Raw genomic sequence first — 16269 nt, 5'->3', positions numbered from 1 at the left:
TCGTCTCGCGATTTATAATTTATTTGTGTAATGCGATTAATTTTTCGACTATATTTAGTACATCATTCAAGCGATTTATAAAAATTTTACATTTTGCGTTTTGAGTGTGTTAGTCTCCCTCACTCCCTGCACACGCTAGCTCTCATTGCTTGGTGATGATGCGAGCAAGAGAAGAGACGACGAAATGATGGCAGGCCAATAGCACAGTACTGAGGCTGTCCACACCGGCGACCTGTACAGCTCCCTTGAGGAAGCATTTACCGGTTTTGGAGCTGCAGCGGCTTACTGCAAGGCGTCCGCAAAACAAGCGGAGCCCCGCCGTTCTGCCATTCCGAGCGAAGGTAGCGGCCCTCCGCTACCCCGCGGTGGTCCCACCTCGCCTCCTTTGGCGCCTTCCCACCCAACCACCACGAGCATCTCCGTCCAGGGCCGTACCGGCAAATTCGAGGGCCCTGTGCGAAACAATGGACTGGGCCCTAGTGGCCTAGTGCAGGATCGTGAATACCAAGTGATAGCAGCCGGCAAGCGTGATAAGCGTGATGTGCTGTGTGAAAGCACAAATGTTAGAAGTCACACGTGTGACTGATAGTTAAATCATCACAAAAGGTCTAATAACTATTTTTTTGTTCCGGAATAATTTCTTTTATTGCTGGAACAATTGTTATTGCTTGAGCAACAAGATTTTTTTCCAAAAAAAGTTTGTTTTAGCAACAAAGCATTGAGGGGCCTAGTTTATTAGGCCGATTTTAGGTTCAAAATATGGAATCCTGGAGAGGTTGTGGTACTGTGATAGGTCCACTCGAGATCACACACCTGACCCCGAGTAGCACCCATGTAAAAGGAAGTGATAAGTGATACGCCTACAATGATTTATTTTTTAGGAGCAATTTGGGCCATATTTTGCTACAAATTGAATCAATAATTAACTAAATTAAAGTATTTACATGACTATATCTAATGTATATATAATATTTTGGGGGCCCTTCAAATTCGGGGGCCCTGTGCGGTCGCACGGCCCGCACGTGCTTAGATACGGGCCTGCTCCGTCGTGCGCGCCCCTCCGTCGTGCCGCGCCGCCGCCACCACGAGAGACCTCCGCCTCCGCTGTCTTGCTACTCCGCCGCCGCAACGCAAGAGGACGGCTCTTGCCCTCGCTGAGCGCCGCGCAGGCCAACGCCGCCGCGCACGGACTCCATGGATCCGCGTCCGCCGCGCACAAACGCCATGTGCGAACTCCAGGCCCGACTCGGCTCGCCTCGCCGCACACCGGACGGCGCGACCCCACGCCGTAGCTCCTGCGCCGCCGTCGCCGGGCCACCTGCGCTATCGAGATCCGCCGATCGCGGAGCTGTCTCGCGCCGCCGCCAGGCCTCCCGCGTAGCTCGGCGGCGAGGCCCTCGAGCGGGATGTAGGAACGGAGGGGCCGGGGCGTGGGACGAGGATTCGCCGGCTCGATGGAGGGACGAGGATGCGCCGGCTCGAGGCCGCCGCGCGCCATGGCCTTCGCCTCTCCATGGTCCGGCCGTGCCGCGCGCGCCGGGGCCGCGCCACGAGCCAGCCTATTAGAGTATATTTGCTAGTTGTAGATATACGTATCGTAGACTGCCATATGTATCCCGGGGAGGCTTCCCGCCCAAGTCTTGTACTCTTATATATATCGGCCGAGGTCTCAATGAAATCATCCCATTATACACCAATCCTATTCTCCTACATGGTATCCTGAGATTAGGGTTTGCGATCCTAGGCTAAACCTTCAGCTGCCGCCACCCACGCCCCTGCCTTCCTCACGTTGCCGGTCGTCCTCCACGGCGCGCCTCCTGTGCGCCACCTCGACGGCCTCCTAGCGCGCCCCCGGGGAGGTCGCCCATGATCTCCGCCGGGGGCAGCGCCCTCCCCATCTGTGCAGTCGATCGAATCGATCCGCCGCCGTCGTAGAAGGTCGTCCAGCAGCAACAGATCGTGAAGAACTCACCCGGTGTCGTCCACGAGCTGGCCTTGGCCTCTCTCCTGCACCTCTCCTAGGGGAATCCGCCGCCGGTGGGCTGGCTCCTCTGTTTCTCTCCTGGCGGACCCTCTCCGCCCCAGCCTCCTACCCCTACCATCTCCGCCGCCGGCGGGATCCACCCCGATGGATCTGGATCCACGCCGGGGTCCTCCACCACCGACGCACTGGCTCCACCTGCCGGGCCCTGCCCGTCGGTGGCCGCGGCCAGCTGCGCCCCCACTTCTTCGCCCCGTCCTGCCAGTCTCCCTCCCTCCGCCCGCGGCTCATTCCTGGCGGGGATCCGCCGCCCGTCGGGCCCTGGCCCATGGCCGCGGCAGGCTGTGCCCCTTCCCTGGCGGGGATTCCACTGCACCGGCGTCGACTCCTCCTAGCGCCCCCCGCCTCCTCTGTTCTCTCTCTCGTGCGGAAGATGATTGTGCTGGCGTGTTGTGCCAAGAGGAGAAAAGATGAGATGGGTGAGGCGCTACGTACACCCAAGAGTTCTACACGAGACATTGCTGCTGGTTTATTTTTGGTTAGTTTCTCTGATTTTTACTCGATCACTGATCCAGATTGAGTCGCCCACCGCCCGTCGACCTCGCGCCTCTACTTCGACGTCGGCATCGACTTCACCAGCCTCTTCTTCATCTTCGACACGCGACATGGTGACATGGACGGTGCCCTAGGGGACGCCCATCTGCACTGCCCTCCTCGCCGCTTCGTTTGCACATCGACCTTCGCCGGCTCGTCGTCGCCTTTACCGATCAGGACGCCTTCACCGACTTCGCCCACCGTCCTCTCGCCTCACGCTACTCGGTCTGATCAGCCGATGTGCGTGATCCACCCGGCTCCCGTGACGTTCGTCCTCGTACTGCGCGCTTCTTCCCCGAGTATGGAGGGCTGCTGCTGCTTCACCTCTTCGGGCAGCCGCGGCGCCACCCGTGGTCTCCTTCGCCGTTGCATCCTCACCGCCGCCGACTACGTCCACGACCTCATCGTTGACTTATCGCTGCGTGTCCCGCGCATGGTCTTCGTCAAGCTGTACGGGTTCTTTGCCATCTCCTTCGAGCACCGCTGCCGCGCAATCCGGATCATTCGGCCTTGTGCTGGAAAATCTGGGTTCCCTTCCTCACTTCGTCTAGCACAACCACGTCGCCAGCGTCGCGATCTCGTCCCCGACTACTTCGTCTACTCCAGCAACAGCAGGCGTTGGCACCTTCTACCTCGCCTTCTTCTGCGCCTGCGATCGCCATGGAGGCCTTCTCTGCTGGTCCCCCTCGGCGACGACGTCTGGTTGTGCATCCTCCCTTGCACGTCCGGTATTGGCAACACCGGTGCGTGCCCATCGTCCCGGATGCGTTCCTGAGTCTGGCAAACTCGGGCATGTGTCGCCCGATGGCCTGACTGCATCGACTTTGGCATCGCTCCCTCTACGACTGCCTCGACGCGTCGCCATCTTCATCTCCGGCGTCTTCTCCATTACGCCACCACCATGGCGCCTCCTCGTGCGCCCGCGGCTTCATGTGCGGCTTCCTCGTCTTCGGCAATCTCAACAGCTCTACATCGACCTCGGCTACTCTACGCACGGCATCTTCGACCATGGCTCCTCACCCTCCAGCTCGGCTACCTCGACATCGGCACAAAGGGCTACCATCCGCATGAGTTACTCGCCGGTTTTCTCTCCAGTCGCAGCATCCACACCACATAGACGTTATGACTGCAGGGGGATGTTAGTCCGTTGGCTCCTGCTTTCGGCCTCTTCTCCAGTCTCACCGTTTGCGGTGCTCCCGCTGTGACTGCGGGGGAGTATTAGAGTATATTTGGTAGTTGTAGATATACGTATCGTAGACTGCCATATGTATCCCGAGGAGGCTTGCCCCCCAAGTCTTGTACTCTTATATATACCGGCCGATGCCTCAATGAAATCATCCCATTATACACCAATCCTATTCTCCTACACGGCCGCGCAGGCCGCGCCGCGGGCCGGGGACGCACCGCAGCTCCTCTGCCCGGCGCAGGTGAGGCCGCCGTCATTCGTGCTAGGGAGGAGGGACCGCCGTCCGCGCTAGGGGAGGAGGGGCTGCCGTGGCCATGGGAGAGGGACAGAGGAGGGAGGGGAGGGGAGGGGGAGGAAGGAGGATGGGGAGCTCCGCCGGGGGAGAGGGAGGCGCGCCGGACCGCCACTCGGTGTGCTCGAGGCCGCCTGCTCGCCCGCTGCCAGCGTGCGTGCAGAGCCATGGCCGCTGCCGTGTCGCGCAGGGCCATGGCCGCCGCCAGTGCCGCGCAGATCCTGCCTCGCCGCCGTGCTGAGCTCGGGGCCGGAGATCCTCGGCTGGCCGCCATTACCGTGGCGAGCTCGACCTCGCCGGGAGGGAGCCGCCGGCGGTGGAGGGGCCGCGGAGGGAGAGAGGAGGGAGGGAGAGAGAGAGAGAGAAAGAGGCGGGGGCCGGATGGAGGCTGAAAGGAGGGGCCCGGGAGGGGAAAAAAAGAGGGGCGGCGGGGGAGGATAAAACCAATCTGACATATGGGACCTATAGTTTGGTAGTTTGTATAGAGGAGAGTTAGAATGAATGGGTGCGGAGAAACTGAATATGAAGTATAGAATATCGATGACTAGAACGGAATATTATTTTTAGAGGATCATCGTCAAAAGCGTGTGCATGCGTTGAACAAGATCAGTGCTTGGGAATTGCAAACTCCCAATTCTTCTTCAAATTTTATAGGGGGAAAATACTAGCAGTGCATGCGCGGAGATTCGTGCGCTGTAGCTTGGGATTTGTGGGGGCGGCCGGCCCGGCCTGCTAATCATTGTGACTCTGGGGAACGCAGTGCAGCTTCCGTGGAGGCTTCTGCGTGGACGAGGCCGGGGAAGCAGTAAAAAAATCATTGCTTCTGGGAAAGGAGCAAAGCCAGCAACTTTACTGTCACTGCACGCTACTACCGGCTTGGCTGCCTCTATCATCCACTTCTGAACAAGTGGAAATTTTCAGTGACCAGCTAGGTTATTTTTTCTACAGTATTTACTAGTAAAAAAGTTTAGGACTTGTTTACAACTCAGATTACCTATAGTGACCTTATCTGGACTGCGGTATGTATTAATTATCTTCATGACAAAATACTGTCAAGTGGGGGTGGGGATTGCACTGCTTCTTGCATCAGAAAATTCCAACAAGATCATGGAAAGCTACTAGGTCTCATCATCATCAGCCAGTTAGTGTGCAATTCTGGTAGCATGCAGTGTTCATCCATAGTTCCAGATATGGTTAGTGGTGGTGGTAAAGTGAATGGATTCTCTCTTCCATCCAGCACAGTGCGAGGAGAAAAGTTGACTGCTTCTCTGTTCTCCTTTTGTCAACGTGCGCCAGTGATCTGGCCGTGTAGTGCTCGTCCCAATTATATGCCACACTAGTGTTCCATGTGTGGCCATGTGGTACAGGCCTGAATAATTGTATCTCCGCTGGTAAAATGTGGGGCATGCATGGCAAGCGCACCATCGCGAGGCTCGTCTTGTAGACAACATGCGACCAATTATGGTTGATCCGACCAACTGGATGGATGGAGGTGAAGCTAGCCCACCTTAGCTTGCATCATTGGTAAAATGAAGCAGGTCAGCAATAGTCACACACACACACACACAGTACACACACACACACATGAATGTGACTGATTTTATCTGGGAAATTCGTTGTTATTGGCTATCATTAGAAGTTGAAGGTATAAGGCCACATATAGTATAGATCTTTCCATTTATACAAAAACTTGGATGTTGGAGGAGGAGTCAAGAACACTGAAGCAAGATTGTTCTTGCTCAAACAGGATGACAGGATGCACCACCAAACCAAGAGTTTTTCTTAGGGAGCTCAAAGCTTGAACACGATAGGGGGGAGCGGAAGACTGTTGATGAATGAGTAATTGAGTGCCCATCTGTTCTAGACTACTACTCCGTTCTATAAAGACTGTTCTTTTAGAAAGTGGTATGTTAGCAGTGTTCAAAATTTCGGCGAAATTTCGCGAAATTCGGTGATTTCGCCCCCTCCGAAATTTGAAAAATTCAGAAATAATAATTTAAATATATTTAAAAGTATTTTTTAAAAATAGTCTAAAAATGAATTTCGGCCGAAATTTCGCGAAACTTTGCGAAATTCGGTGATTTCGGCCATGCCCGAAATTTTTTGACAAACGAAATTCAAAACCCTATATGTTAGTTATTTTTCTGTATCCAGCATGCTTAGATATGACTGTAGTGAATTTTTCATTGTTTTGCCATGTTCCTATGATTTTCTATAATTTAAAAACTAATAATAGATTTATAATTCCTATAAATTACTTTAATAGTGAAAAAATGCAAAAAAATTATGAAAAAAAATTCTTTATGTTATCATTTTCCTAGTTTCAAATCTAAATTGATATGTTTAAATAAAATAAGAATGTAGACCTAATTGCAGGAAGTGCTAAGAAACTAAACGAAGTTTATTTTGGAGACCAAATAGCCAAGTTCAAGAGAGAGAAAAAAGGCTAAAAAACTAGGGACAACTTTTTTAGGGCCAAGAAAATAATCCTTTCTACTTTTAAAGCCGTTTTCCAATTCCAACGCATCATATTCCGAGTGTACGGTCCAGGTACACTAACCTGTACGCGTAGCAGGAGAATAGTTCTGGCCCAATAGTTGGTGGAAACGTTGGCGCGGACGGACAGTCAGAGAAGAAAAGGCTACGCTTACGCGGGGCTGGGCCCCGGCGCCAAAGTACACGCGGTGTTGGAGTGCGGAATCTTCCCTAGCGCTACCCTCCTTCGTTTGCGCCGTGTTTAGTTGTTTATATGTAAAATTTTTGCGATGGAATTTTACTAATTTGAAGTACTAAATAAAGTTTATTTATAAAACTTTTTGCATAGATAAGTTGTAAATCACGAGACGAATCTAATGATGCTAATTAATCCACGATTAATCCATAATTAGTAGATGGTTACTGTAGCATCACTGTCGCAAATCATGGATTAAATAGGCTCATTAGATTCGTCTCGCGATTTACAGCCCATCCATGCAAAAAGTTTTATAAATAGACTTTATTTAATACTCCATATATGTATTAAAACATTCGATATGATATTTTTTTGTGTTTACGAGATTTATGGGTAAAGATCTAAACAGAGCGCTGCTACATGCGGGCCCCACCAGCTCCATCGCTCATTTGCTCGCAGCCTCGCACGGTCGCCCTCCTTGCTTCTGGTTGCAAACTTGTAGTACGCCAAGTACAATCCTCACAAAATTAAAGCTTTATTATTTTTTTTATTTCGATGAGATTGGAGTTCTTTCTACTCTATGTTGGTGAAAAGTTTGGGTTTTGACACTGTAGCACATTTCGTTGTTACTTGATAAATAATGTCCATTCATGGACTAATTAGTCTTAAAAGATTCATCTCGTGCTAATCAGTTAGACTGTGTAATTAGTTATTTTTTCAACTGCATTTAATGTTTCACGCATGTGTCCGAAAATACGATGTGACATGTACTGTGCAAATTTTTTTGGAAACTAATCAGGACCATCATATTGTCGAAAAGTGTGGTAAAACCCTGATATGGAGAAGAAATCCTTTTGTGACTTCAACAATGCTTCGATGAGATTTCCTCTTGCAGGAGATTAGGTTTTTTATACATATTTAAGCCTAAGTTTTTATACGATGTGTATAAATATTACTATAGTGCTTGACACGTTTTGTTCTCTTGGAGGACTTTATTTAAGACCACCAACTAGTATATTATGTTTCCAATTTTTTTTGTAGGATCCCCAATAAAACGACAAAATCAAAGTCAGTAAACATCCACGCAACGCAAATCTCATTCCCAAGAGATTAATTATCTTTGCAGCACGACAAATTAGATTTCACAACGCAATATCAATTTTTTAGAATACTCCTTCCTCCTGAAATGTAGGGCAGTTTTTTAGAACAAATTATGGTTGTATAGAAAAGACTCTCCTATCCCTAATTATTATGCATTGGAACTCTATTTAGATCATTAAATATGTGCTAATTAAAGTAGCATGTCATTTCCCATGCACCTCCTCTACATGCACCTCCCCATACATGGTTGCATACACGTCTTTCTATTGAGAAATATTTGAAAATGATGCACAATTAAGATGGTTGTGTTCCCTTTCAATCTAAAATACCTTATATTTGAAGATAAATTTTGAGTCCTAGAGTACCCTATATTTCACGACGGATGGAGTATCATGATACCTTCCTTAAGAGAAAGAAGACGCAAGAAGCAGAGATGAGACAGGTTATGGATAGAATGGACGAAATTCTATATCGGGAAGAAATGATGTTACAAAGGGCAAGAGTTGATTGGCTGAAAGAGGGAGACATGAATACAAAAAATTTTCATTTAAGGTCAGTGTGGAGATCACGTAAAAATAAGATCAAGAGATTGAGGAAAGTAGATGGGAACTGGTGTACTAATGGGAATGAATTGGCACAACTAGCTACCGACTTTTTTGGGGATCTTTATAAGAGAGATACAAGTTTGGACCCTGCTATCCTCCTAAACCTCCTGAATACTGTTGTGACTGAGGAAATGAATGAAAGTTTGTGCAGACAATTTTCAGCAGAAGAGATCTCTGATGCCTTATTTCAAATTGGGCCACTAAAAGCCCCAGGACCTGATGGTTTTCCAGGACGTTTCTTCCAACGTAATTGGGCAGTACTAAAGGAAGCTGTCATTACAGCAGTGCAAGCTTTTTTCCAATCCGGAGTAATGCCTGAAGGAGTAAATGATACACTTATTGTTCTCATACCAAAGGTAAAGGAACCGGAAGTGCTGAAAGATTTTAGACCAATTAGCCTTTGTAATGTCATTTACAAGGTAGTCTCTAAATTCCTTGTGAATCGTTTGTGGCCAATTTTAGAAGAGATAATTTCACAAAATCAGAGCGCTTTTGTGCCAGGAAGGATGATCACAGACAATGCTTTGATTGCTTTTGAATGTATAGATGCCATCAATCAAGGCAATACAAATGCTCAGCAATTTTGCGCCTACAAGCTTGATTTGTCCAAAGCTTATGACAGGGTTGATTGGGAGTACTTGAGAGGGGCTATGATCAGACTGGGTTTTCAAGACCGTTGGGTAAACTGGGTCATGCAATGCGTCACTACGGTATCATTCTCCGTAAATTTCAATGGGGTTCCACATCAGAAATTTAAACCCACAAGAGGGTTCAGACAAGGGGACCCTTTATCCCCATGCTTATTCCTTTTGGTAGCTGATGGATTGTCTGCACTTCTCAGAAAATAGGTTGCCAATGGTAACCTTCGGCCTCTTAGTATTTGTCGTCAAGCACCGCTCATTACCCATCTGTTGTTTGCAGATGATAGACTCTTGTTTTTCAAAGGAGATCCCCAGCAGGCCAATATCATTAAAGAAGTGTTATCTGACTATACTCGAAGTACAGGTCAGTTGATCAACCCAGATAAGTGCTCTATATTGTTTGGTACTGGTTGTCCCCAAGATGCCAGAACGGAGGTTCGTGGCGTGCTAAGTTGCAGAAGGAAGCTTTCGAGACTAAATATCTTGGACTTCCTACGCCGGAGGGGAGAATGAAGCGTGATCAGTTCCAACCACTGAGTGCTCGTTTTGGGAAGAGAATGTCTGACTGGAGTGATAAGAATTTATCACAGGCTGCAAAAGAGGTACAAATTAAATCGGTGGCCCAAGCGCTACCAACATATAGTATGGGTGTTTTTAAATTGCCGACGACCCTATGTGAGGATTACATGAGGCTTATTAGGAAATATTGGTGGGGAGCATCAAATGGGAGAAGCAAGGTGCAGTGGTGTTCATGGGAGGAGATGATAAGGCCAAAAGGGATAGGGGGAATGGGTTTCCGGGACTTGAAGTTATTCAATCAGGCACTTCTGGCAAGACAGGCATGGAGATTGATCTACAACCCTAACAGCCTATGCGCACGACTTCTAAAGGCTAAATATTACTGTAATAGAACCGCCCAAATTAAACCGGTTTAAGTGCGCTAACTATCATCTTAATGGTTAATCAAGTTACTGTGCACTTAAAACGGTGTAATCCGGTCATTTGTTGGGTTAAGGATCAGAAAACACTAGAAGTCTCGCACGAAGACGAGCACAGATGATTACAAGCAGACAAAAGTTCTCAAATTCAAGGCTAACATGCAGAGTTTTACAAATAAGTTTGAATAAAAGTTATTTGAGTTCAACCTGCAGCGGAATCTAAAAAGAAGTTTGATTCAACAACCACGATACTACGAAGACGTGAGGATGTCACATCGAGCCCACCGGTGTGAATCCTAGTTAGCTCCAACCAGCAACAAACACATGAAAACAGGATAACAACAAACCCTAAGTATACTAATACTCAGTAAGGCTTACCCGACTATGTGTATACTTAACCATTTATCTAGACATGCAAGGCTTTTGGGCTGGTGGGTTGGTTTTGCGGAAAAGCATCTAAGGGAGGATCTTTACTTTCAATATTTTAGCTCAAGATTCTATATAGATAAATTATCAGCTAAGATTTGCATAGCTAAAGCAAACATGGTAAATATTGAATATTAATTCAGAATAATCATTTCCAAATATCCTTCATGTTCCATTTCGTTACTACGATGCGGTGCTACGATCAAGGTGCTCATATCCGAGAGCGACTAACGGCGAATCGATCCGATTTAACCTTGCAAAGTGGACCTAACACACACGTCACATATATGCCCCGTCGGACCATACGTGATAACCCTTCACATATGCACACCAAATAGCCGAACTGCCCTGCGACCCGGGACTGCTAGCCCCACCGATACCAACGAAGGGTCAGCTATGAGTTTTTATACTAGCTCCACTGGTGAAGACAATATCAAGTCCGCCTACCGGTGCACATATGGTACTGAGTTTACCGGTTTCGACTACCTCCTACTCCCGGCATACGGTTAGTACTGCTCAAACTCGATCAGCAGGGCCAGACAACGGTACTGGGCCTTAATCGACACAGGCGGAGGCATACTCTTCATCCATTTCATATCCATAGTCATATTCATCTCCGCCCGATCTCCATTTCTCTTTCCTCATCAATCCTTTCTCCAATAACTTTGCCATCAAAAATCCCAGTGGTCCTATATCTCGCGAGTGACAGGAAATCACTTGACTTCTACCGAGTCCTATTTAAGCATGGCAGTACTAACGACATATATATATATATACTAGTATAAGACCAAAGGAACCTGAGGATAATGCAACTAAGGTTCCAAACAATTCCTAAAAACGTAATGCACAAATTATAATTATATAGTGATTCATAATTTAAAATAGTAGGTTATGCACCGGGGCTTGCCTGGGGTAATACTAAACCAGTGTTAGTATTAACAAGGCCTTGGGCCCTTCCGACCTTGGGCCAGGTCTTCAGTTGCTCCAGCTTGACAGTATCTCTGGCTCAAGCATGCACTCTAGCCAGCCCTTCCATCTTCAGGATACGTTCACCAACGCCCTCTTGTGGTTCGGTTCCAATATCACGTGCTTCACATCCACGCATTGTACATCTAGCATACCTAAATGATATGCAACGAGGCGAGTGCATGAACATAAAGAAAACAACACATGATGCATTAGTGCTCATGATGCAATGCAATTACAAGAAAGACCTGACTGGGCAATCATTTATCGAGTAAACACGACAAACAAGCTCAAAAGGCAAAAACGGGTTGGTGCTACAATACGAGAGTTCATTCAATTTATTTTAGCCTGAAGTGTTTCCTCCAAACAACAGTTACTAAACTTGCTTCGGAGGATTAAGCACAGCCCTAAAGCAATATGGATTAAATTATGGACCTAAAAGAAATTACTATCAAGCAACCCTAGGCAAGGTACCTACAACAAGCATCAACCTGGACCTACAAGATTAGAATGACTAAAACAGGAGCTCACATGCATGAAGGAATTAACTAGCAACACCTATAAAAGAAAAGAACATAGCTAGGAACAAATTAAAAGCAAGGACCTAACTTACAGATGTGATCCAGAAACAAGAATTTATCAAAATAACATGATTTTGATAAAGCATGCCACACAATTTTTCCAATATTTATTGATGATAGAAAGTATTTATTTTAGCTCTAGCAAGGTAAACTAAACATAAATAGATGTACTCAACAGTGCACAACACTGGCACATGAAATTTTTAAGGTGGATTACACATACAAGGAATGAACTACTGCCTAAATTTCACGATTTTTAGAGCAATAGAACAATCGATACAAAATAAACTAGCTTAAGCACAAACCAAAATTTTAGCAGGGGCAAAAGTGACATTTCACAAGCATGAATATTTTTCCTCTAAAGATCTCGATCTAAGCAACCCAACAAAATTTAGTTTGCATTTTTCGCATTTTTCTATATTTTTCTACAATTTTTCAAAGTCTCCAGCTAAAAAAACAATTTAAAACCCTAAACCCTAAACCGGGCTGATAGTTGGGCAACACCTGGCAGTGGAAGGCCCAGCCCAGCCTGGCCCCCTGCTCTGCTCCGCACGCGTGTGCGCACGCCACGGCCGGCGCGCGGCCGGGCACGGCGGTGGCCGCCCGGCGGCGAGGCCTGGCCGGACCACGGCCAGGGTGGGCCGGCGGAGCTGTGGCGCGCGGCATTGGGGGCAAGGGCACGCATGGGGCGGCGCGGGACGGCGCGGCGGCGCCCATGGCGACCACGGCGGTGGCGCTGCAGCCTAGGCGGCCGCGGGGCAGGTGGCGGTGGGGCTGGGCAACGCTACGGCCAGCCTGAGCGGGCAAACCCGATGCGCGCAGCGGCATGGCGCGAGGTCGCGCGAGCGTGGCCCGCGATGGCGGCGGTGATAGGCGGGCCGGCCGGCGGCGGCATGGCCGTGTTCCGGCGGCGCCCGCAGAGGAAGAGAAGGGAGAAGGGGTCGGGAAGCACGAGGGGCGCGCGGGAAAGTTCACCGCGGGCTCGATTTGGGCTGAGGGTGGCCGGAGGTAGGAGATCGACGAGCGCGGGCGAAGCTCCGGTGAGCGGCAATGGCGGCCGGCAATGGCGAGCGCGATTCGGCCGGGTAACGGCTCAATCGAGCTCGTGGAGGGCGGGACAGGTGCGGGGCGAAGCTAGGGAGCTCGGGGCGCGAAGGATTCGAGCGGGGGCGGCGAGGGGTGGCCGGAGCAACGCCGGCGGCGGGCTCTGCTCACTCTGCTCGGCACGAGCTCGAAGAAGGAGAAGAAGGGGAGGGGAAAACAATGTTGGGCGCCGCGAGCGGATAAGGACAGTGCACGGAGGGCGAGGATCGCCGGCGCACGCGACGCGTGGAGTCGCCGGCGTCGGTCGCGGTATGGGCGTCGGCGAGCACAGCGTCGCACAGTGAAAACACAGTGAACATTTTGACCGATTTTGACCATCCCGAACTCAAAATTTCGTATAAGAATTTGAAATTTGGCCAAAATAGAAGTTGTAGAGGAAGAGAAGATCTACAACTTTTATTTTGGGCGAAAGTTGATTTGGAGCTTGAATTAGGGAGAAAAACGTGCTCAAATTCCTGCGAGGTTTAAGTAATAACAACAGTCATTAGGAAGCTAATGACATTACTTAACCATAGTTAGCGATTAAACATGTGATTAGCGCTAGGATTAACACAGGGGTGTTACAATTACCGACAAGGGGAACTTACTGATACAGCCTTTCCAAGTAATGCATCGCCCACTTGGAAAGCAATAGAGCATGGACTTGAACTGCTAAAGAAAGGCGCAATCTGGCGGGTTGCAAATGGCCAATCAATCAGGATATGAAGAGATAATTGGATTCCTAGGGAATATAGCCTGAAACCAATCACAAGAAGAAGAAGATCAAGAGTCTGATGGGTGTCAGATTTGATTTCGCCAAATAAAGAGTGGGACATTAATCTTCTTAGAGAGAATTTCTCAGCCATCGATGTTGATGAAATCCTAAAGATACAACTACCAGTTAGACCGATGGAAGATCTAATTGCCTAGAACTCGGAAAAATCAGGGATTTTTTTCAGTTAAGAGTGCTTACAAGTTGGCTTACAATTTACGATCTACGGAGCACGCAGCAACATCTAGTAATTTCAAGAAAAGGAGAATTCAATGGAGCAATATATGAAACAATGATGCTCCTCTGAAAATCAAGGTCTTTGCTTGGCGTCTTGCAAAGGAGGCTCTGCCCACAAATGTCAATAAAAAGAACATACATATGAACATGATAGATATGTGTGATATTTGTGGTGAGGAATCTGAAGATGCCTTCCATGCGGTGGTTGACTGCCAACATTCAAAGAACTTAATACAAGCAGCAAGGAAGGAGTGGTCAGTACCTGATGATGAATTGCTACATAGAAATGGGCCGGAATGGTTTCTGCAATTGCTGGACAAACTTCCAAAACAGGACAGAGGCTTTTTCATCATGCTGCTGTGGAAGAACTGGAATGACAGAAATGCCATCACCCATGGAGACCAGAGGCATTCTGTGGAGGGATCGTTGAGAGCTCTTTCTGCGTTGTGCAAAACATTATACCAAATCCGACAACCAACGCAGCCGCAACTTAAAGGTAAAAATGTTAGTCATGAATATCTTCAGAGAAGGATGGACCCAAGCAATGTAAAATCCGCGAGGGCCTAGGTTCCTCCTGAGGAAGGATGGCTCAAGGTCAATGTGGATGGCAGCTTTGTGGAGGCAACTGGAGAAGCAAGTGCAGGTGTGGTGATCAGGAATGCAGCTGGAGAAGTTCTATTGTCTGGTTGGTGACTCCTGCTTCAATGCCCTGCAGCAGAAGATGCAGAATTGATGGCATGTAAGGAAGGTCTCACTGTTGCCCACAATTGGTTTCAAGGTTCATTGTTGTTGGGAACAGACTGTAGCTCATGCATTGCAGTACTGAATGATCAAGGAATAGATCGATCCAGACTGACATCGATGGTTCAGGATTGCAAGGTGTTGATACAGAAGCTTGGTCAGGTGAGGATATCCAAGGGAACGAGAGATCAAAACAAGATTGCTCATGAACTTGCACAACATGCTAGGCGTGCCAAAAGCTCGGCCATGTTCCTTGCTAATATTCCTAGTTGTATTGAGCACTTACTGGTTGATGCTTGTAACTATGACACTTGTTAATCTATAAAGATCTCTTTCCCCTCGCAAAAAAAGAAGAAGAAGCATGTACTACAAAGACAACGCCAGTGCAACAACCACGAACTGAGGCTTTTTAACCAACAGTTACTCCTACTCGATCACATCTTTCCCCAAGACAAAAAGAAAGGTTGGAAGCTTCGTCACGAGCTAGGCGTAAATGCAAAGATGTCCACACAGGGGATAGCTGCATGCTACCTGCACTCCCTGCTGCTGCATATCAATGAAGAAGAAAGCAGCCGCTGTGCACGGATGCATAGGACCTGAAGATCAATGAAGAAGAAGAAAGATGCATGGAGAAAGAAATGCATGCAGGCCCATCAATTCCTGTGCATGCATGCAGTCGCCGGATTGGAGACCATGCCTCCTTCAATTTTCACCCTCCCGCTCCTCTCTGCCCTCCACATTAAACTCACCCGCGCATTTAACCGCAGTTAATCAAGAGCCAGGCCGAGTTAAGTTCAAAGTAGCTGCACGGCACGCTGCAACGGAGTACTGCCCTCTGTTCTGATTCTGACTCCCCCCTCGTCACCGCGCTGCGCCACCTTTACCGCACGCCGCCGTACGTGCACGAAGGGTTAAAAAAAGTGTTTACGGCGAGGTACCTGGTCGTCCATGTCGTGGTGGCAGCAAGTGGTGTGCGTGTAGTGTAACCAACCGTCGTACGTGGTGGGCGTGCGTGCGGTACGGCTGTTGCTTTGCGCCCGCCGTTGAGATTCTGATTCTTTTCTTCCTTCACGGGCGCCGGCCGCCGGAGCGTCAGCCCCAGACGGCCGGCCGGCCGGCCGGCGGGCCTCTTCTTTCACCCGTCGCGGTAAAAAATAGAAATAGAAACGAAACGTAGCATCTGCGCCCGGTGAGAAGAGCGGCTTGGAGCTTGGGCAAACCAAGGGCACGCCGGGCACTTCCTCGGGCTAGCTTGCGACCTTCGCGGTGAAAACAAGCTATAATGACTGCCATTAGAGTGGCATCCACGGCATTAGGATGGGGAGATCATGAGGCATAATTGCGATGTTACTGTCTCGACAGCCACTGATTATTAGGTTAGCGGGGTTCGTTCCAAAGTTAGCATCACCTTAATTAACCTCTCTGTCCTAAGCATTAGTGGTAATTATTTACTG

This window comes from Panicum virgatum, chromosome 1N, assembly GCF_016808335.1.
Source record: "Panicum virgatum strain AP13 chromosome 1N, P.virgatum_v5, whole genome shotgun sequence".
Taxonomy (NCBI): domain Eukaryota; kingdom Viridiplantae; phylum Streptophyta; class Magnoliopsida; order Poales; family Poaceae; genus Panicum; species Panicum virgatum.
Note: the sequence above shows the minus strand (reverse complement) of the source record.